The sequence below is a fragment of the Ornithorhynchus anatinus genome, chromosome X1, assembly GCF_004115215.2.
Source record: "Ornithorhynchus anatinus isolate Pmale09 chromosome X1, mOrnAna1.pri.v4, whole genome shotgun sequence".
NCBI classification, from domain to species: Eukaryota; Metazoa; Chordata; class Mammalia; order Monotremata; family Ornithorhynchidae; genus Ornithorhynchus; species Ornithorhynchus anatinus.
The window spans coordinates 42,362,692-42,378,730 of NC_041749.1; the positions used below are offsets into that span (position 1 = coordinate 42,362,692).

At 44.0% G+C, this 16,039-nt stretch overlaps 1 long non-coding RNA gene across 1 annotated transcript in view; it reads left to right on the plus strand.

Annotated features, from left to right (window-relative positions):
• LOC114806471 overlaps positions 1–16,039 on the plus strand; it is a 198,782-nt gene that overhangs the window by 97,189 nt on the left and 85,554 nt on the right. The window contains exon 4 of the long non-coding RNA XR_003754514.2: positions 10,031–10,121. This is a non-coding gene — a long non-coding RNA (uncharacterized LOC114806471). The remainder of the gene's footprint in view (positions 1–10,030; positions 10,122–16,039) is intronic.

Consider the following 16,039-nt stretch of genomic DNA (forward strand, 5'->3'; position numbering starts at 1 on the left):
AGTTGGTAGTTGTGTTCCCTGCCCCCAAGGAATCCACAGTTTAGAGTGGGAGACGGACACTGATTGATATTACAAATGAATAAAATACAGATATGTATGTAAGTTCTGTGGGCCTGAGGGAGGGGTGAATAAAGGATACAATTCTAGGTGCAAGGTGATGCAGAAGGGAGTGGGAGAAGAGGAAATGATGACTTAGTTGGGAAAGACTCTTGGAGGAGATATGCTTTTAACGAGGCTTTGAGGGTGGGGAGAGTGATTGTCTGTCGCTATGAAGGAGGAGGGTGTTCCAGGCCAGAGGCAAGGTGTGAGGGAGAGGTTAGCGATGAGTTAGACAAGATCGAGATTCAATGAATAGGTTAACATTAGAGGAGCAAAGTGTGGGGGGCTGGGTTCCACTTCTATCCCTGTCGGTAGCATTCCTGTCCTTAACATATGAAATCTTGATCTTTGACCCCTCTTTAGCCACACATCCCCTTTTTTAAAATGGTATTTGAAAAGCTCTTACTATGTGGCAGGTACTGTACGAAGCCCTGGGGTACAGACAAGCTAATCAGATTGGACACAGTCCCTGTCCCACATGGCGTTCACATTCTTAATCCCCATTTCACAGATGAAGTAACTGAAACACAGAGAAGTGAGGTGACTGGCCCAAGACCACAGAACAGGCAAATGGCAGAGTCGGGATTAAAACCCAGGTCCTCTGAGACCCAGTGCAGTGTTCTTTCCACCAGGATGCCCTGCTCCATCTCTCCCTGCTGCCAGTTCTCCGATAGAATTTAATAGCTCCACCCACTCCTCAATTTTACAGCCACCCTGCTGCTTCACACCCTTATCCCCTTTTGGCTGGATTTGACTTGATTGGCCTCTTGTACCCGAACGATTGCAGATTGAGACCGGGGAGTTCTGGGAGAGATGTGTCTGTGGTGTTGCTATGGGTCGGAAACAACTCAACAGCATAAGACAAGACACTACACCTTCCCCATCTTACTGCTTCTCTTTCATTCATTCATTCATATTTATTGAGCGCTTACTGTTTGCAGAGCACTGGACTAAGCGCTTGGAAAGTACAGTTCGGCAACAGAGACAATACTCTTCACTCATCGCCGCTACAGTGGAGGGAGATGAGTGCCGATTCAGAACATTCAACTCTTTCCCTAGATCCCCTTGTCTGTCTGCTTAAAATTTCAGGATGGTCCTGTCATAACCAGGATGACTGGCCCTTCTAGTTTAGGAGGGTCCAGGGGCCTGCTCTGGGCCGCAAGCCCCTAGGGGCTCCTGGTTTGGCATTGCTTCTGGGGTTGTGATGGTGCTGGTTACCTCCACCCCCTGGATTCTGCAAAATGGGGTGCAAGGAGAGGCTGAAGGCTACATGTGCATTCTGATCCCTGCAAGGTAACCCTGCCTCAGTCAATAGTATTTCTCAAGTGCTTACTGTGTCCAGAGCACTGTAATAAGTGCTTGGGAGAATGCAATATGAGTATTCACACCAGAAGCTAAGTACATCAATCAGAGAAGCAGCTTGGCCTAGTGGCAAGAGTATGGGCCTAGGAGTCAGAGAACCCAGCTCCACCACTTGTCTGCTGTGTGACCTTGGGCAAGTCACTTCATTTCTCTGTGCCTCAGTTCCCTCATCTATAAAATGGGGATTAAGGCTGTGAGCCTTTGTGAGACAGGGGCTGTGTATCTTGTATCTTCCCCAGTGCTTAGTACAGTGGTTGGCGTATGGTAATTGCTTAACAAATACCAAAGAACTAATCAATCAGTGGAATTTATTGAGCATTTACTGTGTGGAGAGGACTGTACTAAGTGCCTGGGAGAGTACAGTTCAACAGAGTGGTTAGACTCATTCCCCACCCATGATGAGCTTACGGTCTAGAGTTTAGCCTGACTTAGATCCACCAGGGTCCCCTTGAGGGATCAAGGTCCAGCAGTGTTGGCCAGCGCCAGAGATGTTTATAGGCAGCTGGCCACTAACCGGCCTGCAGTGAATCAGTGCCAGCAGAGAGCCAGGCCAAACGTTAAATCAGCATTTCACCAGCTCTTGTTCCTCCAAGGTGAGGGAGGGGGAGAGAGAACACAACAGACTGATTAAAGGGAAGAGCTTGTGCCTAGAGCAGTTTGAATTTAGTGAATTACTGCATTTTACTTCAGATGATATTTCTTCAGCTATCTGTGTGGTGGGCATGGGGGAGTGTATGCAAGAAATGGACAAGAGCTGGGCTGCTCTCACTACAGTGTTGTTTAACAAAGGCAAATGAAGGCGGCAGCGGCTGTGGAGGCCATCAGCTGGGCATCCCCGGGGAGCCTGATGAAATCCACCCTGCAGAGGTGGATTTCCAGGGCTCTCTTCCCCAGCCACATAGGGCGTGGGCCTTGCTTTAACCCCATTGTAGAATAGAAGCCGGATGAGAAACAGCATGACCTAGTGGAAAGAACTCAGGCCTGGGAGTCAGAGGACCTGGGTTCTATTCCTCTGCACCTCTGCATCAAACAGAAACGCCATACTATCATCCTACCTTACCTCACTGATTTCCCACTACAACCTAACTCATCCGTTTCACCTCTCTAGTGCCAACCTACTCACTGTGCCTCCATCTCATCTCTCAGCACTGACCCCTTATCCACATCCTCCCTCTGGCCTGGAACTCCCACCCCCATTTTCAAAGCCTTATTTAAATAGCTCATCTCCTCCAAGAGGCTTTCCCCTACTAAGTCCTCATTTACCCTACTCCTCCCATCATTGTTACCTAAGCATTTGAATTTGTACCCTTTAAGCACTTGATATTCACCCCACTCAACTCCACAGCATTTATGTCCATATCCAAATATATAGATATATTTTAAATAGTCTCCCCATGTGGTCAGGGAACATGTCTACCAATTCTGTGTACTGTATTTTCCCAAGTACATGCCTTGGCACACAATAAGTGGTCCATAAATACCACTGATAGATTGATCAGAGGTCTTATAATCAACCTTTCAATAGTGCTTATTGAGCAGACCCCTATACTTAAACAACACCTGGACCTACCCGCTCCTCCTGAGCCAAGGCTATGGCTTCCCCTAAGTGAATCTTCCTTTGCTCACATTGTTCTCCTGCTTGGAATTCCTTCCCTCTTCAGATCCACCAGGCCACAGCTCTCCCCTAATCTTCAAAGCCTGCTGCAATCTCACCTCCTTCACAGGCTTTCCCTGATAAATTCTCTTCTCACCCTGCAGGTTTTATCCTCGCAATTTCCAGTTCAGAACTTAAGGCCTCCCAACCATCCATAGCACTTTTTGTATATATTGATTTACGAACATTACCATTTAAGCACCTGTTTACTCACCTCTCCACTCTCTTTTTCTCCTTTCCACACATAGTTTTGTGTATGTCTCTTTTGTTAGAATGTAAGCTTTGTGAGGGATATCCATCAATCAGTCATATTTTTTGAGCACTTACTGGGTGCAGAGCACTAAACTAAGCTCTAGGGAGAGTACTAATATTGTACATAAAGTTGTACTTACAGATACAGAGTTGGTAGATAGGTTCCCTGCTTACAATGAGCTTACAGTCTAGATAGGGAGACAGACATTAATATAAGTAAATTATGGATTTGTACATATGTGTTGTGGGTCTTAAGAAGGGTGAATAAGGGGGAGGGATCAAATTCAAGTGCAAGGGTCATGCAGAAGGGCATGGGAGGAGATGAGGGCTTATTCAGGTCAGACCTCTTGGAGGAGATGTGCCTTCAAGAAGGCTTTGACAGGGAGGCAGGGCATGGGGTGGGGGAGTGATTTTCTGTCAGATATGAAGGGGAGAGTGTTCCAGGCAGGTGGCAGAACATGGGCTAGAGATTAGTGGTGAGGTAGGTTGGCATTAGAGGAGCAAAGTGTGTGGGCTGGGGTGGAGTAGGAGAGCAGCAAAGTAAGGTAGGAAGGAGGGGGCAAGGTGATTGAGTGTTTTAAAGCCAATGGTAAGTAATTTCTGTTTTACACGGAGGTAGATGGGAAACTACTGGAGGTTCTTGAAGAGTGGAAAAAAATGCACTGAATGTTTTCGTAGAAAAATGATCTAGGCAGCAGATTGAACTATGGAGTGGTGTGGGGAGAGACGGGAGGCAGGGAGGTCAGCAAGGAGGTTGATACAGTAATTAAGGAGGGGTAGGATACATGCTATGAGAAGCAGCAGGGCTCAGTAGAAAGAGTGTGGGCTTGGGAGTCAGAGGTCACGGGTTCTAATCCGGGCTCCGCCGCTAGTCAGCAGTCGCTTAACTTCTCTGTGCCTCAGTTACCTCATCTGTCAAATGGAGATTAAAACTGTGAGCCCCACATGGGACGACCTGATCACCTTGTATCCCCCAGCGCTTAGAACAGTGCTTTGCACATAGTAAGCACTTAACAAATACCACAATTTATTTTATGCTTGGATTATGTGTTAGCTGTTAGAGAGGAAAGGATGGATTTTAGTGATGTGTAGATTGAAGTGATAGGATTTGGTGACAGACTGAACATGTGGATTGAATGAAAGAGATGAGTCGAGGACAACAGAAATTTACTAGAAGGGAGACAGAAAGGATGATGGTGCTGTCTACAGTGACGGGAAAGTGAGAGGAGCAGTTGCATCCTTTACCTCTAATGAACTCTTCCAAGTGTGCGCAGTAGGCATTCAAAAATGGTATTGATCAGAAAGAACCTCAGTTACCTCATCTATAAAATGGGAATTGAGACTGTGAGCCCCATAAGGGACAGGGACTGTGACCAACCTGATTACCCTGTATCTACCCCAGGGCTTAACAGTGCCTGGCCTTCATTCATTCAGTAGTTTTTATTGAGCACTTACTCTGTGCAGAGCACTGTACTAAGAGCTTGGGAAGTACAGTTCAGCAACAAATAGACAATCCCTACCCAACAATGGGCTCACAGTCTAGTAAGTACTTAACAAATACCATAAAAAAGTGCTGGGCATCCAGTAGGTGTTTAGGAAATACTCTGAATATTCTCAAATTCTAAATATTATAAACTGCTGTCTGAGTGGAGAATTGAGTCATTTAAAATTCACTGTTGGTGGGAAGGGCAAGTTGTATTTTCACATCCACAGTGACTTGGGAAATGTGAATCTATTTGGAAAAAAAAATTATCTAAATATCTATAATTCCACAACTCCTTGGGGATCAATAAATTAATTCAGGGACATTTTCATTGATCTCACTCTTTGTTGCCATTTAGGGACTACTGATTTGATTCTGAACATTACTAAGTTTTGGAGAACAGTTTATTTAAGATTTGGGGAGTTTATGCAATGATAAGAAACAGAATGTTTCACTGGGGAATTGAAATATCCACCTCTCTTAGATTATAAATTCCTTGAGGTTAGGGAAATATGTGTCTCTCTACAGTTGTACTCTGCTGAGCACTTTGTACATGCCCAACACTTAGTAGTTGCTCAATAAATGTTCTTGATTAACTGAATGTGAATAAATTCTATACAAGAATTATTCCAAATCTTTTTGCTAGGAAATTATTTGTTTGAATAGTACAGCCCAAATTTATTAAAGGGCAAAGTAAGCCACTCAGACAAATGGGTTCAATAGCGGTATTTGTTAGGTGCTTATCATTTGCCAAGCACTGTACTAAGTAAGCACTGAGGTAGATACCAGACTATGATGTCGGATACAGTCCCTGTGCCACATGGGGTTCATATTCAGAGGGAGGACAGCGCTTAGAACAGTGCTTGTCACATAGTAAATGCTTAACAAATACTATAATAATAAGTATTATTTAATCCCTATTGTACAGAACTCAGATGAGAACTCAGCTCCCTTGACTCCCAGGTCCATGCTTTTTCCACTAGGCCATGCCGCTTCTCGTTTTAGTTGTTTCAGTTTTTGTTTTCTCCCTAGCATCTACATAATGGGAAATCTGCAAAGGGACTTTGTAAACCAGAGTTCTGCAAAGGAGCAATGCATCAGTCGATCAGTTTTATTGAGTGCCTACTGAGGGCTAGGCAGTTTACCAAGCACATGGGAGAGTGCAAAAGTAACAGGGCACATATTCCCTTCCCTCATTGGAGGTATTTGAGGAGTGCCACTGAGATATGATTGGAGTTCAGGTTTTTAGAGCTATCAGGGAATTGAAAGAGTCTCTTTTAGTTACCTGAGCACTGTCTACTTATAATTGTGGTGTTTGTTATGCGCTTACTATGTGCCAGATACTGTACTAAGCACTGGGGTAGATACAAGCTAATCAGGTTGGACACAGTCCCTGTCCCAAATGAGGCTCATAGTCTTAGTCCCCATTTTGCAGTTTAGGTAACTGAGGCACAGAGAAGTTAATGGACTTGCCCAAGTGGCAGAGCCAGGATTAGAACCCAGGTCCTCTGACTCCCAGCCCATGCCCTTTCCACTGGGTTCTGCTGCTTCTCCCTGTTAGTACCTCCCCTCACTTCACCTTTCCCAGATTCTGACTCTGTTTCTCTCCCAAAGGCTGCCTGAATCAATGAGCTTGTTTCAGAGTTCCCTTCTTTGTCTCCACCCTGGCTCTGTGTGGACTTTTTCAGTGTTTCAAATGATGATGATGATGATGTTGGTATTTGTTAAGCGCTTACTATGTGCAGAGCACTGTTCTAAGCGCTGGGGTAGATACAGGGGAATCAGGTTGTCCCACGTGGGGCTCACAGTCTTAATCCCCATTTTACAGATGAGGTAACTGAGGCACGGAGAAGTGAAGTGACTTGCCCAGAGTCACACAGCTGACAGGGACTCTATCATATTTACTTACTGTCTGCAGAAAAGCAGTGTGCCATAGTGGATAGAGCACGGGGCTGGGAGTCAGAAGGTCATGGGTTCTTATCTTGGCTTCACCACTTGTTTGCTGTGTGACCTTGGGCAAGTCACTTCACTTCTCTGTGCCTCTGTTAACTCATCTGTAAAATGTGGATTGAGAGTGGGAGCCCCACGGGGGACACCAACTGAGTCCAACTTGATTTGCTTGTATGCACCCCAGGGCTTAGTTCAGTGCCCGGTACATAGTTAGCACTTACCAAATAGCACAATTATTATTATTATTATCATTGCCAGAGCACTATACTAAACGCTTGGGAGAGTATAGGGAGTAGAATTTACCCTAAATAAGTGAACTTAGCTGGAGGCTTGAGCAAGAGCAACAATCTGGGCAATAGCAGCCGAGTTAGAATGTATTGACCAGGATGGTGGTGGCAGGCAAAGGTCTTCCTGAAAGGGTTCGGTGGCCTCTGGAGAGAGTCATACACGCTCAGAATTCCACCCACTGGCCTGGAGTTGGGCTCTTCCTTGGCATTTTGGGTCAGGGACACTACCACTCGGAGGGTCCAGGAAACCTGTGGGAACAGGCAAGGCTAGGCTAAGCGGGATGGGAAGAGAGCTACTTCCAGTCGAATTTGATCAAACGTACAGTTAATCTACTTCTGTACTATGAAGCTATTGAATGAATGAATGAAGCAGCGTGGCTCAGTGGAAAGACCCCGGGCTTCGGAGTCAGAGGTCATGGGTTCGACTCTCGGCTCTGCCACTTGTCAGCTGTGTGACTGTGGGCAAGTCACTTACCTTCTCTGTGCCTCAGTTACCTCATCTGTAAAATGGGGTTAACTGTGAGCCTCATGTGGGATTACCTGATTACCCTGTATCTCCCCTAGCGTTTAGAACAGTGCTCTGCACATAGTAAGCGCTTAACAAATACCAACATTATTATTATTATTATTATGAAGCTAGTGATTTTTCCTTCACTGATGTGGAACTGGAGAGAAATGCTGCCTGCTGTACCGGGTAATGCCGCGAGGGGGCGGCGCACTGCTGATTGAGAACCCAGTTCCGAAACAGGCCAGAAATGAAGTTTTACCATTATTTTTCCTCACATTTGATTCTGTTTCGTAACTACAGACCGCTCCGCCTCTTGGTTTTGGACTCAAGGCTTTGTGGGCCATTCTGCACAATTTCAGAAAAATACACATGCCTACCTGCCCTGACCTCCAGATGTTCTTTTTTAATGGTATTTGCACCTACGATGTGCAAGACTAATAATAATAACAATGTTGGTATTTGTTAAGCGCTTACTATGCGCAGAGCACTGTTCTAAGCGCTGGGGTAGATACAGGGTAATCAGGTTGTCCCACATGAGGCTCACAGTTAATCCCCATTTTACAGATGAGGTAACTGAGGCACAGAGAAGTGAAGTGACTTGCCCACAGTCACACAGCTGCCAAGTGGCTGAGCGGGGATTTGAACCCATGACCTCTGACTCCCAAGCCTGGGCTCTTTCCACTTAGCCACGCTGCTTCTCTATGTAGGGGTAGATACATAGATACCTGACAGTTAGGTTGGGCAATGTCCATATCCCACATGTTGCTTGCAGTCTTAATCCCCATTTTTCAAATGAGGTAACTGAGACACAGAGAATTTGAGACTTGCCCAAGGTCACACAGCAGACAAGTGGTGGAGATGGGATTAAAGCCCAGATCCACTGATTCCCAGGCCCTTGCTCTATCTGCTAGACAACACTGCTTCTTGCTCACTTTAAAGACTTGGGAGCATTCCCGCCTCCAGGCTGGAATATGCTCAGTCCATGCTTGCATTAGGGTTTATGGCATTCGGGGACTATTAATCTAAACTTTCCAGAATGCCAAGGGGAATTTATTCCATGATGCCCCTTCTCCAACCTCCCTACCTTTTCCTATCTTCATAATCACCAAGATGGAGTGGTTGGAATAGATTATCCACGTCTTGGTTCTTAAACAAAAGAAATATGGATAGCTTGAAGGAACAAAAGCTGGCTGCTTTCTTCCTTCAGATCAGCACCTTCGAGGGTGAATGGCTGGGATGTTGGTAGTGGGTTTCAGATAAGCCTCTGGCACCTGTCATATGAATCCAGCCCCAAAACCCTGCAATTCAGTTCTAAGAGATAATTTCACTTCAAATCATATAAAACCATTAATTATATAAAACCATTCAACTTGTCCCTCTGAATTCATCGAGTGGAAGTAAGATTTTAAATGTTTGATTCAGGGATTATGGCATTGGGCAGGATAGTTCTAACTTCTGAAAAATATGCCAAATTATCTTTCCAATAAATTAACCATGCAGTTTTCTGTGTGACAGGACATTGAGGAGGGTGGCAAAAGACCACAGTAGGTTTCCCCTCTGAACTTCCTCATCTAGTAATTTTTCAAAATTGGGGTTATAAGAAGCCAAACATTACATCTGTAATGAGTTTAAAGACAGTAAAGCAGTGTGACGTATTGGAAAGAGCATGGGCCTGAGTGTCAGAGGACCTGGGCTCCAACTGCATTATACTCTCCCAAGCACTTAATACAGTGCTCTGCACACAGTAAGCACCCAATAAATATGATTTAATGAATAATCCTGGCTCTACCACATTTCTCCTCTGTGACCTGGGGCAAGTCATTTCACTTCTTTGTGCCTCAGTTTCCTCAACTGTAAAATGAAGATTCAAATCCTCTTCTCCCTCTTACTTAGATTGTGAGCCCCAGGTGGGACAGGGACTGTGTCCACCCTGATTAATTCCATATACCCTAGTGTTTAGAACAGTGCTTAACAAATGCAATGATAATAACAAATATAATAATAATAATAATAATGATTAATACCAACCACTGATCAGTAAAACCAGTTGACTGTCTGACTGGCAGCTCTAATTGCTGAACTAATTTGTATCCTTGCTATAAAGCACTGCTTTGTTTTTCCACCCTCCAAATATCAGTCAATCATGCTTTTTGTGCCCTTACTATGTGCAGAGCACTGGACTAAGCACTTGGGAGAGTATAATGTAACAGTATAGCAGAGTGGGTAGACACATTGCCTGCCTCCCCACAATGATCTTAAACATTCCTCAGCCTTCTTGTCTGTCTTCCATGACTGGAATTCCTGGTCATTGCATTGTATTAGTAGGAGGGACTAAATAACTTGTTCTCAGGGTTTCTGATCTTTGCAAAGGGTTGCATTCCCCTTACAGAAACCCATTTCAAATGAAATCTTTCCCCCTTCTTATCTTTCTGCAGTGGTCACAGAGTCTGAGTTGCACTGCAAGGAAACTGGGAAACAAGCAAGAAAAATCAGAAGTTGGGATAAATGCCTAATATTAGGCAGAAGGTAAGCCCAAATCCATAACTGTGGTTAGCAGGGATGATAAACATCTGAGAGGTAGAGATGTCACATTCTGTGCAGGTGAGCTACTGTTTGAAGATGAATAACACAGAAGCTAAGTGTAGAGCGTGGGCTAGATAATAGGGAATAAAGAACAGATTAAACAAAATTGTCACGCGGTAGTATTTCAACTCAGGTCCCAATAACAACTAAATAAATACAGTCTTAAAACCCCAAGACTAAAGGATTGTCTATTAATGCTTGAGGTCCTGGAAAATCTAATAATAATAATTACGCTATTTGTTAAGCACTTCCACTGTGCCAAGTACTGTAATAAGTACTGGGGTAGATACAATGCAATCAGATCAGACATAGTTCCTTCCCACATGGGGCTCTCAGTCTGAGAGGGAGAAAACAAGCATCTACCTCCAGTTCTACAGATCATGAAACTGAGGCATAGAGAAGTTATATGACTTGGCCCAAGGTCACACAGCTGGCAAGCAGTGGACCTGGGATTAGTAGTAGTAATGGTGCTTAATAGACTGAGAGCCCCTGAAGGGACAGGGTCTCTGTCTAATTCCCCCCGTTCCCCTTCACTCTTTCTTAGGGCTTAGTATGGTGCTCTGCTTAGTAGTATTAAGTGCTTACTGTGTGCAGAACACTATACTAAGCCCTGAGAAAGACTGCGTGTTGGATGGGGGTGTGGGGGTGGAATTAGACACAGACCCTGTCCCTTCACGGGTAGGTTTATTCATTTAAATGGGGCAGAAGACTGAAGACTGACATATTAAGAGCAATGAAACACTAAAACAACATTAAACGAAAAGGGCAAATACACAATACACAAAATAAAAACAAAAATTAGTAGGGAGCTGTGGCTGAAGGAGCAGAATTTCAGACTCCTGGTGATTCAGAGTCCATGGTATACCCATAATCAATCAGTAAATTGGTGATATTTATTGTGTCTTTACTGTTTACAGAGCACCCTGCTAAGTGCTTGGGAGAGTACAACAGAGTTGGTAGATTCCCTGCCCACAACGAGCTTATAGTCCAGATGGGGAGACAGGCATTAATATAAGTAAATTCCGGCTATGTACTTAAGTGCTTTGCAGCTGAGGGTGGGGTGAATATTCGAAGGTATGGATCAAGCAATGGCTACATCAGCCACTAGCCTTCCCAAGGGTTTATGGAAACTTCATACTGCAGGTGTGGTTCTCTTTCCTGCCAGGGTGGTGGAAAGCAAGACTGGATGGGGTGTCCTCAATGGTGAGGAAGGTTACCCGGGAGATAGGGGTCTGGAGCACAGAGCATGTCAGTCCATGGGAAGACAGTTCCCTTAGCTGAACCCAGGCCAGGCTCCTGGCCCGTACTATTTCCAGGAGGCCATGCTGCTTCTCTAGTAATCTTATTAGTAATAATAGTTGTGGTATTTAAGTCCTTACTATGTGCCAGGCACTGTTGTAAATACTAGAGTAGATACAAGGTAATCAGATTGGACACAGTCCATGTCCTACATGGGGCTCACAGTCATTAATCCCCATTTTACAGATGAGGTAATTGAGGCACAGAGAAGTTAAGTGACTTGCCCAAACTCACACAGCAGACAAATGGCAGAGCTGGACTTAGAACCCAGGTCCTTCTAACTCCCAGGCCCGTGCTTTATCTGCTAAGCCATGCTGCTTCTCTATTTGATTCTGGCCTGAACTGGACACACAGATACCAGCAGTTAGCACAGTCCCTATTGGATAAGAAATGAATTACAAATGTGCAACATATGAACCCTTGCCCCAGCAATGGGGGCAGTCTCTTCAATTTCTGGAAAGCAGACTCTAAGAGGTGTTGGGGAAGAATCTTAATAAGCTTGGTTCCAGTGACTGTAAACTTCTGGAATTCTGCCTAATGAGAAATGATTGCACAGACCACAGCGATATGAGAATATTATGCTTAAGGAGGGGAAATTTTCGGCAATTAGAAGCTGTGTTAAATATAATCTCCTTAAGTATGGAAGCGACGCCACAATTAGAGGACAACATGTTGAGGTTTTTTGAGCATGAAAGATGAAGCACTCATTAACTCTTCATAAAGGATGGTCCTAGTAGTAGTATGACAGTCTGCAGAATACTCTCCCAAGCACTCAGTACGGTGCCAAGTACTTAAAGGCTTGCAATAAATAGCATTGATTGATTGATTGATTGCAGGGGAAAGACGGAAAGATGAGTAATGAGGGAATGTGACTACTTACTCTGTTGTATTGTACTTTCCCAAGCAGTTAGTACAGTAAGCGCTCAGTAAATACCATTGATTGATTGATCATTTGATGATGATGATAAGAATGATAAGTGGGGCAGCTGGGGTGTGGCGTGTGGTGGGGGAGGGGTTGTTTCTCCTGAGGAAACCATCAGGTAATAACCGAGGAAGACCACGGATGACTTGTTTTGGAATGGCTGAGATGCCGAATGTGTTTTTCCATGGGATTTGTCTACTAGAAAATGGAAGAAAGTTGGCATCGCTGATTGGAAACAAAATAGCGCTGACAACACATTAACCACCTCCTCAACTCCTTGCAGTTGGGTTTAGAAGTGTAGGGCCCGGGATGCCCTGAATTCATTTCTGCTTCTGTAAACGGTAAGGCTTCCTACAGATGTTAGAGATTTTGGACAAATTTGGCTGGATTTGGCATTCTTTAAGAATGAGTTAAAGTTCATTCATTCAATAGTATTTATTGAGCGCTTACTAATGTTGGTATTTTTTGTTAAGCGCTTACTATGTGCCAAGCACTGTTCTAAGCGCTGGGGTAGACGCAGGGGAATCAGGTTGTCCCACGTGGGGCTCACAGTCTTAATCCCCATTTTCCAGATGAGGTAACTGAGGCACTGAGAAGTTAAGTGACTTGCCCAAAGTCACCCAGCTGAAAGTGGCCGAGCCGGGATTTGAACCCATGACCTCTGACTCCAAAGCCCGTGCTCTTTCCACTGAGCCACGTACTATGTGCAGAGCACTGTACTAAGCGCTTGGGATGAACAAGTCGGCAACAGAGACGGTCCCTGCCGTTTGACGGGCTTACAGTAAAGTTGTAAAAGAGAAGCTTGGCAAGAGATTTAAAGGCTCACAATTTGGGTTTGGATTTATCAGTCAGAAGATCTCAAGTTGTGCCTCAAGGGGAGTTTTCATTGAGAGTTTCGGTTAGAAAGTTGTTAGGGAATTATGGGAGGCTCATCCAATAATGCAAGCCCTTTTGATTATGTGTCGGAAGAAGTGGTTTGTGCACACATGTGTCATCGGACATGGGGAGGGCTATGGCGTGAGTTTCTTTTGATGCAGGAGAACTGGCTGTAGTCCCCTAAATTTGACTCAATTCTCTTTTCCATTCCCCTGCTCCTCTACCAGCTAGGATGGTGAAGGTTTCTTCACTGCATATAAAATTCCGACTTAACTCTGCTAGGACCCGGCAGGATAGCAGAAAACCCCAGGGCCAAGAAATGGAATCGTGTGCCAATAAAGCTATCCATTTAGAAGGAGCAAATATGAATCAGATTTTACTCACGCTCCGAGTGTCAAGAGGATGAACATCCTGGAGCTGTTCTTTTCAAAGCTCTGCATACTTGGGGATACTTTGTAGCTTCACATTTTATGGATTTTATTTTTTCATTCTCATTTGTATTTGTTTAAGGGAATGCAGTCAGCGTGGGCAGCCTAGTGTGGGAAAAGATTGGCATTCATAACTAATGAAATGAATTCAGTCCACAAGAAGGCTGGAAGACAGGAGTCCAGGACAAAAAAAGATGGACATAGAAAAGTCTAGTCTGGTTAAAAAGGAAAGCTAGAGATGCTTTGAACAGAAGGAGAGTTGGCATCTCTCAGACAAATAGATGTATGGGACTGTTACATCATTATATTGTAGTCTTCCAAGTGCTTAGTATAGTGCTCTGCTCATAGGAAGTGCTCAGTAAATAGTATTGAATGATTGTATGCATTCTTGGGGATTGTGAGACCCTGATTGTTCTGCTTCCTTGGCAAGGGCTCTGTTCTCTGAAGAAAGATATGTACATATCTTTAAATTATGTGGTATAAATTACTTGTTTATATTAATATCTATCTCCCCCTCCAGACCATAAGCTTGTTATGATCACGGAATGTGTCTGCTAATTCTGTTGTATTGTACTCTCCCAAGAGCTTAATATAGTGCTCTGAACATAGTAAGCACACAATAAATGTAATTGATTGATTGAAACAGGAGGAAGCATCCTTCTGTGTTTCAAACTAAACCCTGAAGCCATCAGGCAAGTTTTGTCTGTGGAATGAAATCTTTTAAACTAGGGGCAGAAGAAAGCCAGAAATCAGGGTTGTTCTCTGCTGTCTCAGTGGTAGAGCTTTGGACTTGTTTCCCAATACATACTGCACACTTCTCTTGGGATTTGTTCTGGAGAAAGGCATTGGCAATTCTTCCTTGGTAAGGTCTGGCTGGTTTAACTATCACCTGGACCCTGTTTTTTTTTTTTTTATGGTACTCGTCAAGCACCTATACTAAGCACTGTGCAAAGGCTGGTCACTGATAGCCCTTTAAAATCCAGGAACCTGAGAGGCAGGTAGTATCTCAAGCACTGAGCCAGGTGCACAATCTCTCTCCTTCTTTGCAGTCTTTTTTATGGTATTGGTTAAGATCTTAGTATGTGCCAGGCACTGTTCTAAGCACTGGGGTAGGTATAGGATAATCAGGTTGGATTCCTATCCCACATGGGGCTCACAGTCTTAATCTCCATTTTACAGATGAAGTAGCTGTGGCTCAGAGAAGTGAAATGATTCACCCAAGTTCACATAGCAAACAACCGGTGGAGCCAGGATTCCCTGAGAGCACAGGGAGTGTTTTTTGAGTGTTTTGGCCTTGCTAATATAAAAGTCCTCTAGACTGTCAGCTCTATGTGGACAGGAAACATGTCTACCAACTCTGTTGCTCTCCCAAGTGCTTAGTACAGTGCTCTGCACACAGTAAACACCCAGTAAATACCATTCATTGATTCATTGATTCAATCGTATTTATGGAGTGCTTACTGTGTGCAAAGCACTGTACTAAATGCTTGGGAGAGTACAATATAACAAGAAGAAAACACATTCCCTGCTTACAACGAGCTTACAGTCTAGAGGGGGAGACAGACAAATATGAATAGATAAATTACAGATGATAGAATTACTCCATACTTTGTGCCTGCTCATATGACATGAAATTGATTATGATAGTCAATCATATTTGTTGAGTACTTGGTGTGTATTAAGCACTTGGAAGAGTACAGTATAGTAATAAACAGACATATTCCCTGCCCACCACAAGCTTACAGTCTAGGGAGGGAGATAGACATTAATATAAACAAATTACAGATAAATACTGTGGGGCTGGAAGGGGAGATGACTAAAAAGAGCAAGTCAGGGTGACCCAGAAGAGAATGGAAGAAGAGGAAAGGAGGTTTTAATTGGGGGAAGGCCTCTTGGAGAAGATGGGCCTTCAAAAGGGCTTTGAAGGTAGTGAGAGTAACTGTTGGACATGAGGAGTGAGGGTGTTCCAGACTAGAGGCAGGATGTACTATATTATTTCAGTATATGTGAGACTAAACACTCGCTAACGTATGCAGAAAACCCTGAGAGAGGTGATGGTGAGAGTAGCGGTGGTGATATTGATGATGAACTGAAGTGTTTAAGTTCCAAGATCACAAATTATCCAGAGCTCTCTATATTAAATGCTTTGAAGAGTTATTTGATTCTTGTAAAAGAACTATCAGTTCTTGTGGGAAATAGCATTGAGTAATAAATGGGTAAAATTTTGACAGGTGTGTCTAAGGGGGCAAGGCATATGTCTGTCATGTTGTTATTATACTCTCCAAAGCTCTTAGTACAGTGCTCTACCCATAGTAAGCACTCAATAAATATGATTG